Genomic DNA, 10,794 nt, shown 5'->3' on the forward strand with positions numbered 1-10,794 from the left:
ACCTACCGCTTTGACATAGGACCAAAATTTCTTAGGATTTTCTGCCAAGTCAGTACATAGAACTTTACTTTCGAATTCATTGAAAGCCTCTCGCATAGCCCTCCTCACACTACATTTCGCTTCGCGTAATTTTTGTTTGTCTGCAAGGCTTTGACTATGTTTATTTTTGCTGTGAAGTTCCCTTTGCTTCCGCAGCAGTTTTCTAACTCGGTTGTTGTACCACGATGGCTCTTTTCCATCTCTTACGATCTTGCTTGGCACATACTCATCTAACGCATATTGTACGATGGTTTTGAACTTTGTCCACTGATCCTCAACACTATCTGTACTTGAGACAAAACTTCTGTGTTGAGCCGTCAGGTACTCTGTAATCTGCTTTTTGTCACTTTTGCTAAACAGAAAAATCTTCCTACCTTTTTTAATATTTCTATTTACGGCTGAAATCATCGATGCAGTAACCGCTTTATGATCGCTGATTCCCTGTTCTGCATTAACTGTTTCAAATAGTCTAATATGTTATCGCCACGAGTCGGTTCTCTGTTTAACCGCTCAAGGTAGTTTTCAGATAAAGCACTTAAAAATATTTCACTGGATTCTTTGTCCCTGCCACCCGTTATGAACGTTTGAGTCTCCCAGTCTATATCCGGCAAAACTATTAACCTAGCTCGGTTGTTGAGTGTAACCTCCATCCATAATAATTCACAGGAACTATCCACTTCTACTTCACTACCGGATAAACTACTACTAACAGCGACAAAGACGCCACCACCGGTTGCTTGCAATCTATCCTTTCTAAACACCGTCTGTGCCTTTGTACAAATTTCGGCAGAATTTATCTCTGGCTTCAACTAGCTTTCCGTACCTATAACGATTTCAGCTTCGGTGCTTTCTATCAGCGGTTGAAGATCCGGTACTTTACCAACGCAGCTTCGACAGTTTACAATTACAATACTGGTCCTGACTTTGCCCCGCGCCCTTTGAGGCTGTTGCCCTTTCCGTCTTGCTCGAGGCCATCTAACCTAAAAAACCGCCCAGTCCAAGCCACACAACCCCTGCTACCCATGTAGGCAGCTGCTGTGTCTAGTGGACTCCTGACCTATCCAGTGGAACCAGAAATCCCACCGCCCTATGGCGCAAGTCGAGGAATCTCCAGCCCACACGGTCGCAGAACCGCCTCAGCCTCTGATTCAGACCCTCCACTCGGCTCTGTACCAAAGGTCCGCAGTCAGTCCTGTAGACGATGCTGCACATGGTGAGCTCTGCTTTTATCCTGCTAGCGAGACGGGCAGTCTTCACCAAATCAGTTTTCTCCAATCCATAGCGACACACATCATTGGTGCCGACATGAGCGACCACCTGCAGATGGGTGCAGCCTGTACGCTTCATGGCATCCGGAAGGGCCCTTTCCACATCTGGAATGACTCCCCCCAGTATGCACACGGTGTGCACATTGGTTTTCTTCCCCTGCCTTGCAGCCATATCCCTAAGGGACCCCATTAGCGCCTTACGTTGGAGCTCCCAAGTATCAGTAAGCCCACCCCCTGCGACAGCCCGGATCTTGCAGACTGAGGGGCAACCTCTGGAACAGGACAACCAGCCATGTCCGGCTGAAGATCAGTATCAGCCTGAAACCGGTTCGTCAGACAAACTGGAGAGGCCTCCCGTTCAGCCCTCTGGAATGTCTTTCTCCCCCTGCCACACCTCGAGACGACCTCCCACTCTTCCACGGGTGAGGGGTCAGCCTCAATGTGGGCAGTATCCTGGGCAGCCACAGCCGTAGGCCGATTGGGGGATGGGTGGAACGAGCTGGCCGTCCCCAACAAACCACCGCAAGGACCCCTGTAGTAATGCCCATTGGCAACAGCCTCAAGCTGTGTGACCGAAGCCAACACTGCCTGAAGCTGGGAGCGAAGGGATGCCAACTCGCATCGGAACACAGCAGTCGCAGTCCCTATCCATGCTAAATACTGTTGTGCAAAGAACGTCTGAACTAATCTACAGAGAGCATAAACAATCCGACACAAATTTTAAACGGTTATTAAAATACAAGACTGCCTAGTAAATGCAGTAATGCTGCTACTCGCGCACTGCTGACACTGCTCGGCGACAGAAGGCTAACTGTACTGTCAGTAACGTACAAAGTCTATTTGAAAGAAATAAACAAATGACAGACGACTACGCGACTTTACACGTCACAGATATTAAAATGCAAATCTGCCCCTGTAACATATGAAACTACACAATGATTTGGCGGATTTAACTAAACAAGTGCACTAAGAACACTTCGGTTTCACTTCCATTCAATTACTTCGAACTGTGACTGACATGACACTCCATAGGCACGTAATTTGGAAACTATTTGGAGCGTCTTGAGTAAACGTCAACCTGCAAGTTATTACCTGCAGTGGCCTACATTTCCCCGTGCGTGCGCATGTCACACCACTCCTGTATTCAGTTGCTCGTGTTAGTATTTTTGTTGCAGCAACTGCACGTGCCACATCTCAGCAGGACAATGGCCACCACGTGTGGAGAGAAATGTAGTTGTTCGAACAGCGAAGGGCATCACTGTGAACGTTGTTCGCATACTCGTCTAAACGGCGACCAACGAATATACCAAGGTGAAACGTTACTTTCATCTCTTCCTCGTAGAGGTCACCGCATCGTGCCAAGTTCCACTCGCGGCAGCAGTGAATGTTCACGCACTCCTAACGATGTATGGCGTGCGAGACGAAATACGCGACGTATTATTCCGCAGATTTACTCGGAAACTTAATGGGCGAACCCGCAATAATTCTTTATACTGCTACACCACACTCGGAGCCGTTTTGCTGTTACAGATGTTCTCTTTGTATTCCGTGCTGAGGCGACTTTTATTACGTCTGTATTACTCGCCAAATGCTGGCACCTGAAACATTCCCTTAAAAAATTATAAATTACTGTGCTGGTAAACTTCTTACGTTATTTGATTTTCAAACAGCTGAGCAAAACTGAACATACTCAGACATTTCTCTCTTTACTTATTGTGATCATCAATAAACTGACACACAATATTTTTAGCGCAACGCAATCTGACTTTCAATAATCCCTACAAAAGACTAACTGACTAACAATAACCTATACCTTTCATGAATCACTTACCTCACAAAAATCTCCGTTACTCGAACTATTGCAATACAGCGAGCGCCAATACCGCCAGCAAAATAAAAGACTAACTACGGAAGCCGGCCGGAGTGGCCGATCGGTTCTAGGCGCTACAGTCTATAACCGCTCGCCCGCTACGGTCGCAGGTTCGAATCCTGCCTCGGGCATGAATGCGTGTGATGTCCTTAGGTTAGTTAGGTTTAAGTAGTTCTAAGGTCTAGGGGACTGATGACCTCAGACGTTAAGTCCCATAGTGCTTAGAGCCATTTGAACCATTTGAACTAACTACAGAAGGCACTAACTACTGATAGGCATAGTCAGCAAATGAAAGATTTTGATAGAGAACAAACAACGTATTTACCTTAATAAAGTTCAAAAGTCAATGACATCCAGTATTACAAATTTCGTTTCTCTGACGAACACACGTCCAGATCGTCCGCTCTCAAAATTCTGCCATCTCTCTCCCCACATCCATCACTGCTGGCGGCTCACCTCCAACTGCACAACGCTACGCACTGTTCACATCCAACCGCCCAACACTACAATATCGAATACTCCAACAATGCCAAACAGCCACAGATTGCACACAGTACAGTCAGTGATTATCATACAGAGCGCTACGTGGCGTTACCAACATAAAAACCTAAACAGCCTACTTGCACACCTGTTCTGAGAGAAAGTGTTCCGGACGAAATGAAACATTTGTCCTCCAATTTTTCGAAAACCATTTCACGAAAAAAATTCGATTTTTTCACATCTTACAGTCTGATATCTTTGCTCGATAAAGGACTGATTTTCTTTTCGTCATATCCTATAGTTACTGTGCTGTTGAGTAAGACAATGCGCGAAATTTTAAAAGGTTTTGGAGAGGTAGAAACGCATGATTTAAACTTTGCATATGGTTGATTTTAGCTCATACTTTGCAGTGAATGGAACCTAAAGAAGATACCGAAATTTTATTTAAAATTGAGAGCAGAAGGGTATCTCATTTTACTCTCGAGTTATTGCGTTTTATATCCGAACGACGGTCACGAGCGACGCGTCCATGCACGTCCTCGTATATCGCGCATCATATGGTCATAACACTCTTCATATCCCATGAATGATTCAATATATCAAAACGGAGTTTTTTGCAAACGATTGCACGTCATGGGGCACATATTTCGTATGATAAGTACTCGAAACTTCTTTTTCCACCAAGATATGGAAATAACTCGTCCGCAGCAGTGTGATGTCGGCGGCTCAGGACGCATTCAGACGTCTATAGCGCTGTAGGAAAATCCAGATGGCGTGCGTATACACTTCCACAACACCTGGGGTACGGCGTAGCTGGGGGGGGGGGGGTATACACGCCCACAGCAGCGAAAGAGTAAATAGAGGTCACCAGTCCCTCGCCTTGACTCGCGCGACAGTTTAACTCTGTTATTGCCTTATCTACACAACGTGTCCCAAGAGCAATGGTCCATAATCGGAAATATGACAGGAACATCATTCGAAACAAAAAAGTCTAGTAAACATGGGCTGCAAAATGTGTACCTTAAGAGCTATGACCACCTTTTCATCTTCGATACTGTGAAACAAATCCCTTCGACTGCAAGCTCTTTGCCGGCTGATGTGCCCGAGCGAGGCGCTTCAGTCGGGAACCGCGCTGCTGCTACGGTAGCAAGTTCGAATTCTGCCTCGGGCATGGATGTGTGTGATGTCCTTAGGTTAGTTAGGTTTAAGTAGTTCTAAGTTCTAGGGGACTGATGATCTCAGAATTTAAGTCTCATAGTGCTTAGAGCCATTTTGCAAGCTCTTTGCTTTCCGTATTTTGACAGTATGGACGAAAACAAGAAAAAAATATCCATTAAACACAGACTTTAAAGTGCCAATCTTAAGAGCTATGAATACTTGTTCCTCTTCGCTGCTGTGAAACACATCTCTTCCACTGAACAAGTGTTCATAGCTCTTCAGGTATGCCAGCCGGAATGGCCGAGAGGTTCTAGGCGCTACAGTCTGGAAACGTGCGACCGCTAAGGTCGTAGGTTCGAATCCTACCTCGGGCATGGATGTGTGTGATGTCCTTAGGTTAGTTAGGTTTAAGTAGTTCTCAGTTCTAGGGGACTGATGACCTCTGAAGTTAAGTCCCATAGTGCTCAGAGCCATTTGAACCTTTTTTTCTTCAGGTATGTATTTTAGGGCCCACATTAACTAGACTTCCTTGTTTCTAATGGTCGTTCCTGTCATATCCCTGACCACTGACCATTCCTCCCGAGACGCCCTGCAGGCGTGTTACTAAACGGCTGGTCCAGTTGAAGGTTGCGTATCCAATTGAAAGAGGATGTTGATGAAGATGAAATGGGAGATACGATACTGCGTGTAGAGTTTGACAAAGCACTGAAAGACCTGAGTCGAAACAAGGCCCCCGGAGTAGACAACATTCCATTGGAACTACTGACGGCCTCGGGAGAGCCAGTCCTTACAAAACTGTACCATCTGGTGAGCAAGATGTATGAGACAGGCGAAATACCCTCAGACTTCAAGAAGAATATAATAATGCCAATCCCAAAGAAAGCAGGTGTTGACAGATGTGAAAATTACCGAACTCTCAGTTTAATAAGTCACAGCTGCAAAATACTAACACGAATTCTTTACAGATGAATGGAAAAACTAGTAGAAGCCGACCTCGGGGAAGATCAGTTTGTCTTCCGTAGAAATATTAGAACACGTGAGGCTATACTGACCCTACGACTTATCTTAGAAGAAAGATTAAGAAAAGGTAAACGTACGTTTCTAGCATTTGTAGACTTAGAGAAAGCTTTTGACAATGTTGACTGGAATACTCTCCTTCAAATTCTAAAGATGGCAGGGGTAAAATACAGGGAGCGAAAGGCTATTTACAATTTGTACAGAAACCAGATGGCAGTTATAAGAGTCGAGGGGCATGAAAAGGGAGCAGTAGTTGGGAAAGGAGTGAGACAGGGTTGTAGCCTCTCCCCGATGTTATTCAATCTGTATATTGAGCAAGCAGTAAAGGAAACAAAAGAAAAATTTGGAGTAGGTATTAAAATTCATGGAGAAGAAATAAAAACTTTGAGGTTCGCCGATGACATCGTAATTCTGTCAGAGACAGCAAAGGACTTGCGAGAGCAGTTGAAAGGAATGGATAGTGTCTTGAAAGGAGGATATAAAATGAACATCAACAAAAGCAAAACGAGGATAATGGAATGTAGTCGAATGAAGTTGGGTGATGCTGAAGGAATTAGATTAGGAAATGAGACACTTAAAGCAGTAAAGGAGTTTTGCTATTTCGGGAGCAAAATAACTGATGATGGTCGAAGTAGAGAGGATATAAAATGTAGACTGGCAATGCCAAGGAAAGCGTTTCTGAAAAAGAGAAATTTGTTAACATCGAGTATAGATTTAAGTGTCAGGAAGTCATTTCTGAAAGTATTTGTATGGAGTGTAGCCATGTATGGAAGTGGAACATGGACAATAAATAGTTTGGACAAGAAAAGAATAGAAGCTTTCGAAATGTGGTGCTACAGAAGAATGCTGAAGTTTAAATGGGTAGATCACATTACTAATGAGGAAGTATTGAATAGGATTGGGGAGAAGAGAAGTTTGTGGCACAACTTGACCAGAAGAAGGGATCGGTTGGTAGGACATATTCTGAGGCATCAAGGGATCACCAATTTAGTATTGGAGGGCACCGTGGAGGGTAAAAGTCGTAGAGGGAGACCAAGAGATAAATACAGTAAGCAGATTCAGAAGGACGTAGGTTGCAGTAAGTACTGGGAGATGAAGAAGCTTGCACAGGATAGAGTAGCATGGAGAGCTGCATCAAACCAGTCTCAGGACTGAAAACCACAACAACACAACATCCAATTGACAAAATATACGATTTTCAGTATTTCATGCAATTATTTACCGAATTGCATAATTTCAAATTCTGTAATAATCTGCTCAGTAAGAGGTGTAATCTTACTATAAACGTTTAACACAGTAAGTCAAGTACTAAAGTTAGAAACGGTGTATATACGAGGGTTGAATGAAAAGTAATGCCTCCACCTTCGTTAATTGGGTTTGGATGGGAATATTTTAATAAATCAGATGTAGAAACAATCCTTAGAAGGTGATCTTTAATTGCCAATATTCACTTTTCCACATAATCACCAGCCAGTTGGATACATTTCTGCCGTCTATGCCCAAGTTTTCTGAATCCATCACGGAAGAAGTAGACACCCTGTTTTCGCAACCTCAGTCTCACAGTTGTCTCACCGTCTTCATCAGAAGCATAATGATGTCCCCGCAGATCGTCTATCATTGTCGGGAACAGATTGAAATTACACGGTGCTAAATCTGGACTGTATGGAGGATGCCGTACGGTGTTGAGATTGAGCCTCTGAGGTTATGCTGTGGTGGCACGTGAAGTGTGTGGTTTGGCATTGTCATGCTGCAGGAAAACAATTCCCTTTTCCTTTCGGACCCTTGTTAGCCGTCGTTTTAGAGTTCGCAGCGTTGTGATGTGACGCTCTGAATTTATTGTTGTTCCACAATCAAGGAAATTAACATGGATAACACCATCTGCGTCCCAGAACACTGTGGCCATGATTTTTCCAGCTGAGGACTGCGTCTTGAATTTCTTTTTCTGGGGCGAATCTTTGTGTCGATATTCCATAGACTGTTTTGTCTCCCGGTCGTAATGGTGTACCCATGTTTCATGTACTGTCACAGTTAAATGGAGAAAGGAGTCACCTTCATTCTCGTAACGCGAGAGGAGTGCCTGCCAAATTTCAAGTCTATGGGCTTTCGTTTCAGAAGACAGTATCCGGGATACCCATAGTGCGCAGATCTTCCGAAAGCAATAATGTGACCCACACGTCCTTGTGAAATGCCAATTGTGCTTGCAGTTTCTCTCTGAGTGATACGACGATCGTCAACATTTTGCTTGTGAAACTCAGTGGTTGCTGTCACAGGGCGTCCAACTCTTCGTTTGTCACGCAGGTCAGATATTCCCGCCTCAACATCTTTAAACGTACTCGTCCAACGACGCACAGTACTCACATCAACACATTCACCGTAAACTGTTTTTATTCTCTGATGAATCTCCTTTAGGGTGACACCATCCGCTGTCAAGAATTCAATGACTGCACGTTGCTTAAATCTCATTGACCGACCGTCTGCGCAGGTTCCTTTCCTTATTTACACTGTAACAACACAACCGTTCAATGCTAAGGTTTCCCGCCAACTGGAGCTGTATAGCAGAGGCTGTGGAACAAGCCAGTAGCTGCCGCATACCAATGCTGCTAAATGTTGATGAGTTACGAAGCTGCAGGCATTATTTTTCAGTCAACCCTCGGATGTCTCGACGGCGTGTATCTCAGCTACATTCATCCAGTATTTGAAAATGAGGGCACTCGGCGACTTCCAACAAACTTTACACGTGCTTTCAAACGACTGCAAAACTTTTTTCTCGGTAATACCCTCCAGGAAGCAAGGAAAGGAATAAAGCTTATTGCTTACTACATTTTCAGTACGCATACGGTAAAATTACAGTATCAGGCAGGACGTTTCAATTTAATACTTCTTTACTATTAACTCTATACGCAACACTTTTTACTGACAGTTCGCACAAATACCAGCGAGTGAAGCTGGAAAATTATATCGTTGTGGGACATATACACTCCTGGAAATTGAAATAAGAACACCGTGAATTCATTGTCCCAGGAAGGGGAAACTTTATTGACACATTCCTGGGGTCAGATACATCACATGATCACACTGACAGAACCACAGGCACATAGACACAGGCAACAGAGCATGCACAATGTCGGCACTAGTACAGTGTATATCCACCTTTCGCAGCAATGCAAGCTGCTATTCTCCCATGGAGACGATCGTAGAGATGCTGGATGTAGTCCTGTGGAACGGCTTGCCATGCCATTTCCACCTGGCGCCTCAGATGGACCAGCGTTCGTGCTGGACGTGCAGACCGCCTGAGACGACGCTTCATCCAGTCCCAAACATGCTCAATGGGGGACAGATCCGGAGATCTTGCTGGCCAGGGTAGTTGACTTACACCTTCTAGAGCACGTTGGGTGGCACGGGATACATGCGGACGTGCATTGTCCTGTTGGAACAGCAAGTTCCCTTGCCGGTCTAGGAATGGTAGAACGATGGGTTCGATGACGGTTTGGATGTACCGTGCACTATTCAGTGTCCCCTCGACGATCACCAGAGGTGTACGGCCAGTGTAGGAGATCGCTCCCCACACCATGATGCCGGGTGTTGGCCCTGTGTGCCTCGGTCGTATGCAGTCCTGATTGTGGCGCTCACCTGCACGGCGCCAAACACGCATACAACCATCATTGGCACCAAGGCAGAAGCGACTCTCATCGCTGAAGACGACACGTCTCCATTCGTCCCTCCATTCACGCCTGTCGCGACACCACTGGAGGCGGGCTGCACGATATTGGGGCGTGAGCGGAAGACGGCCTAACGGTGTGCGGGACCGTAGCCCAGCTTCATGGAGACGGTTGCGAATGGTCCTCGCCGATACCCCAGGAGCAACAGTGTCCCTAATTTGCTGGGAAGTGGCGGTGCGGTCCCCTACGGCACTGCGTAGGATCCTACGGTCTTGGCGTGCATCCGTGCGTCGCTGCGGTCCGGTCCCAGGTCGACGGGCATGTGCACCTTCCGCCGACCACTGGCGACAACATCGATGTACTGTGGAGACCTCATGCCCCACGTCTTAAGCAATTCGGCGGTACGTCCACCCGGCCTCCCGCATGCCCACTATACGCCCTCGCTCAAAGTCCGTCAACTGCACATACGGTTCACGTCCACGCTGTCGCAGCATGCTACCAGTGTTAAAGACTGCGATGGAGCTCCGTATGCCACGGCAAACTGGCTGGCACTGGAGCGGTGAACAAATGCTGCGTAGCTAGCGCCATTCGACGGCCAACACCGCGGTTCCTGGTGTGTCCGCTGTGCCGTGCGTGTGATCATTGCTTGTACAGCCCTCTCGCAGTGTCCGGAGCAAGTATGGTGGGTCTGACACACCGGTGTCAATGTGTTCTTTTTTCCATTTCCAGGAGTGTAGTTCAGGAGATATGCCACCATAAACATTGAGATGCGTGAAACTTCCTGGCAGATTAAAACTGTGTGCCCGACCGAGACTCAAACTCGGGACCTTTGCCTTTCGCGGGCAAGTGCTCTGAGAAACATGCAGAACTGCAGAAGAGCTTCTGTAATGTTTGGAAGGTAGGAGACGGATACTGGCAGAAGTAAAGCTGAGAGTACAGGGCGTGAGTCGTGCTTCGGTAGCTCAGTTGGTAGAGCACTTGCCCCCGAAAGGCAAAGGTTCCGAGTTCGAGTCTCGGTCGGGCACAGTTTTAATCTGCCAGGAAGTTTCATATCAGCGCACACTCCGCTGCAGAGTGAAAATCTCATTCTGGAAACATCCCCCAGGCTGTGGCTAAGCCATGTCTCCACAGTATCCTTTCTTTCAGGAGTGCTAGTTCTGCATGTTTCGCAGAAGAGCTTCTGTAAAGTTTGGAAGGTAGGAGACGGATACTGGCAGAAGTAAAGCTGTGAGTACCGGGCGTGAGTCGTGCTTCGGTAGCTCAGTTGGTAGAGCACTTGCCCGCGCATGGCAAAGGTCCCGAG

General features: G+C 46.2%; 1 non-coding gene across 1 annotated transcript; it reads left to right on the top strand.

Annotated features, from left to right (window-relative positions):
• The first annotated feature begins 10,441 nt into the window (after positions 1-10,441).
• Trnas-cga (transfer RNA serine (anticodon CGA)) lies at positions 10,442-10,516 on the top strand. Its single transcript has one exon. It is a non-coding gene; the product is annotated as a tRNA-Ser (tRNA).
• Positions 10,517-10,794: the final 278 nt, after the last annotated feature.

Source organism: Schistocerca gregaria, chromosome 6, assembly GCF_023897955.1.
Source record: "Schistocerca gregaria isolate iqSchGreg1 chromosome 6, iqSchGreg1.2, whole genome shotgun sequence".
Classification (NCBI taxonomy): Eukaryota; Metazoa; Arthropoda; class Insecta; order Orthoptera; family Acrididae; genus Schistocerca; species Schistocerca gregaria.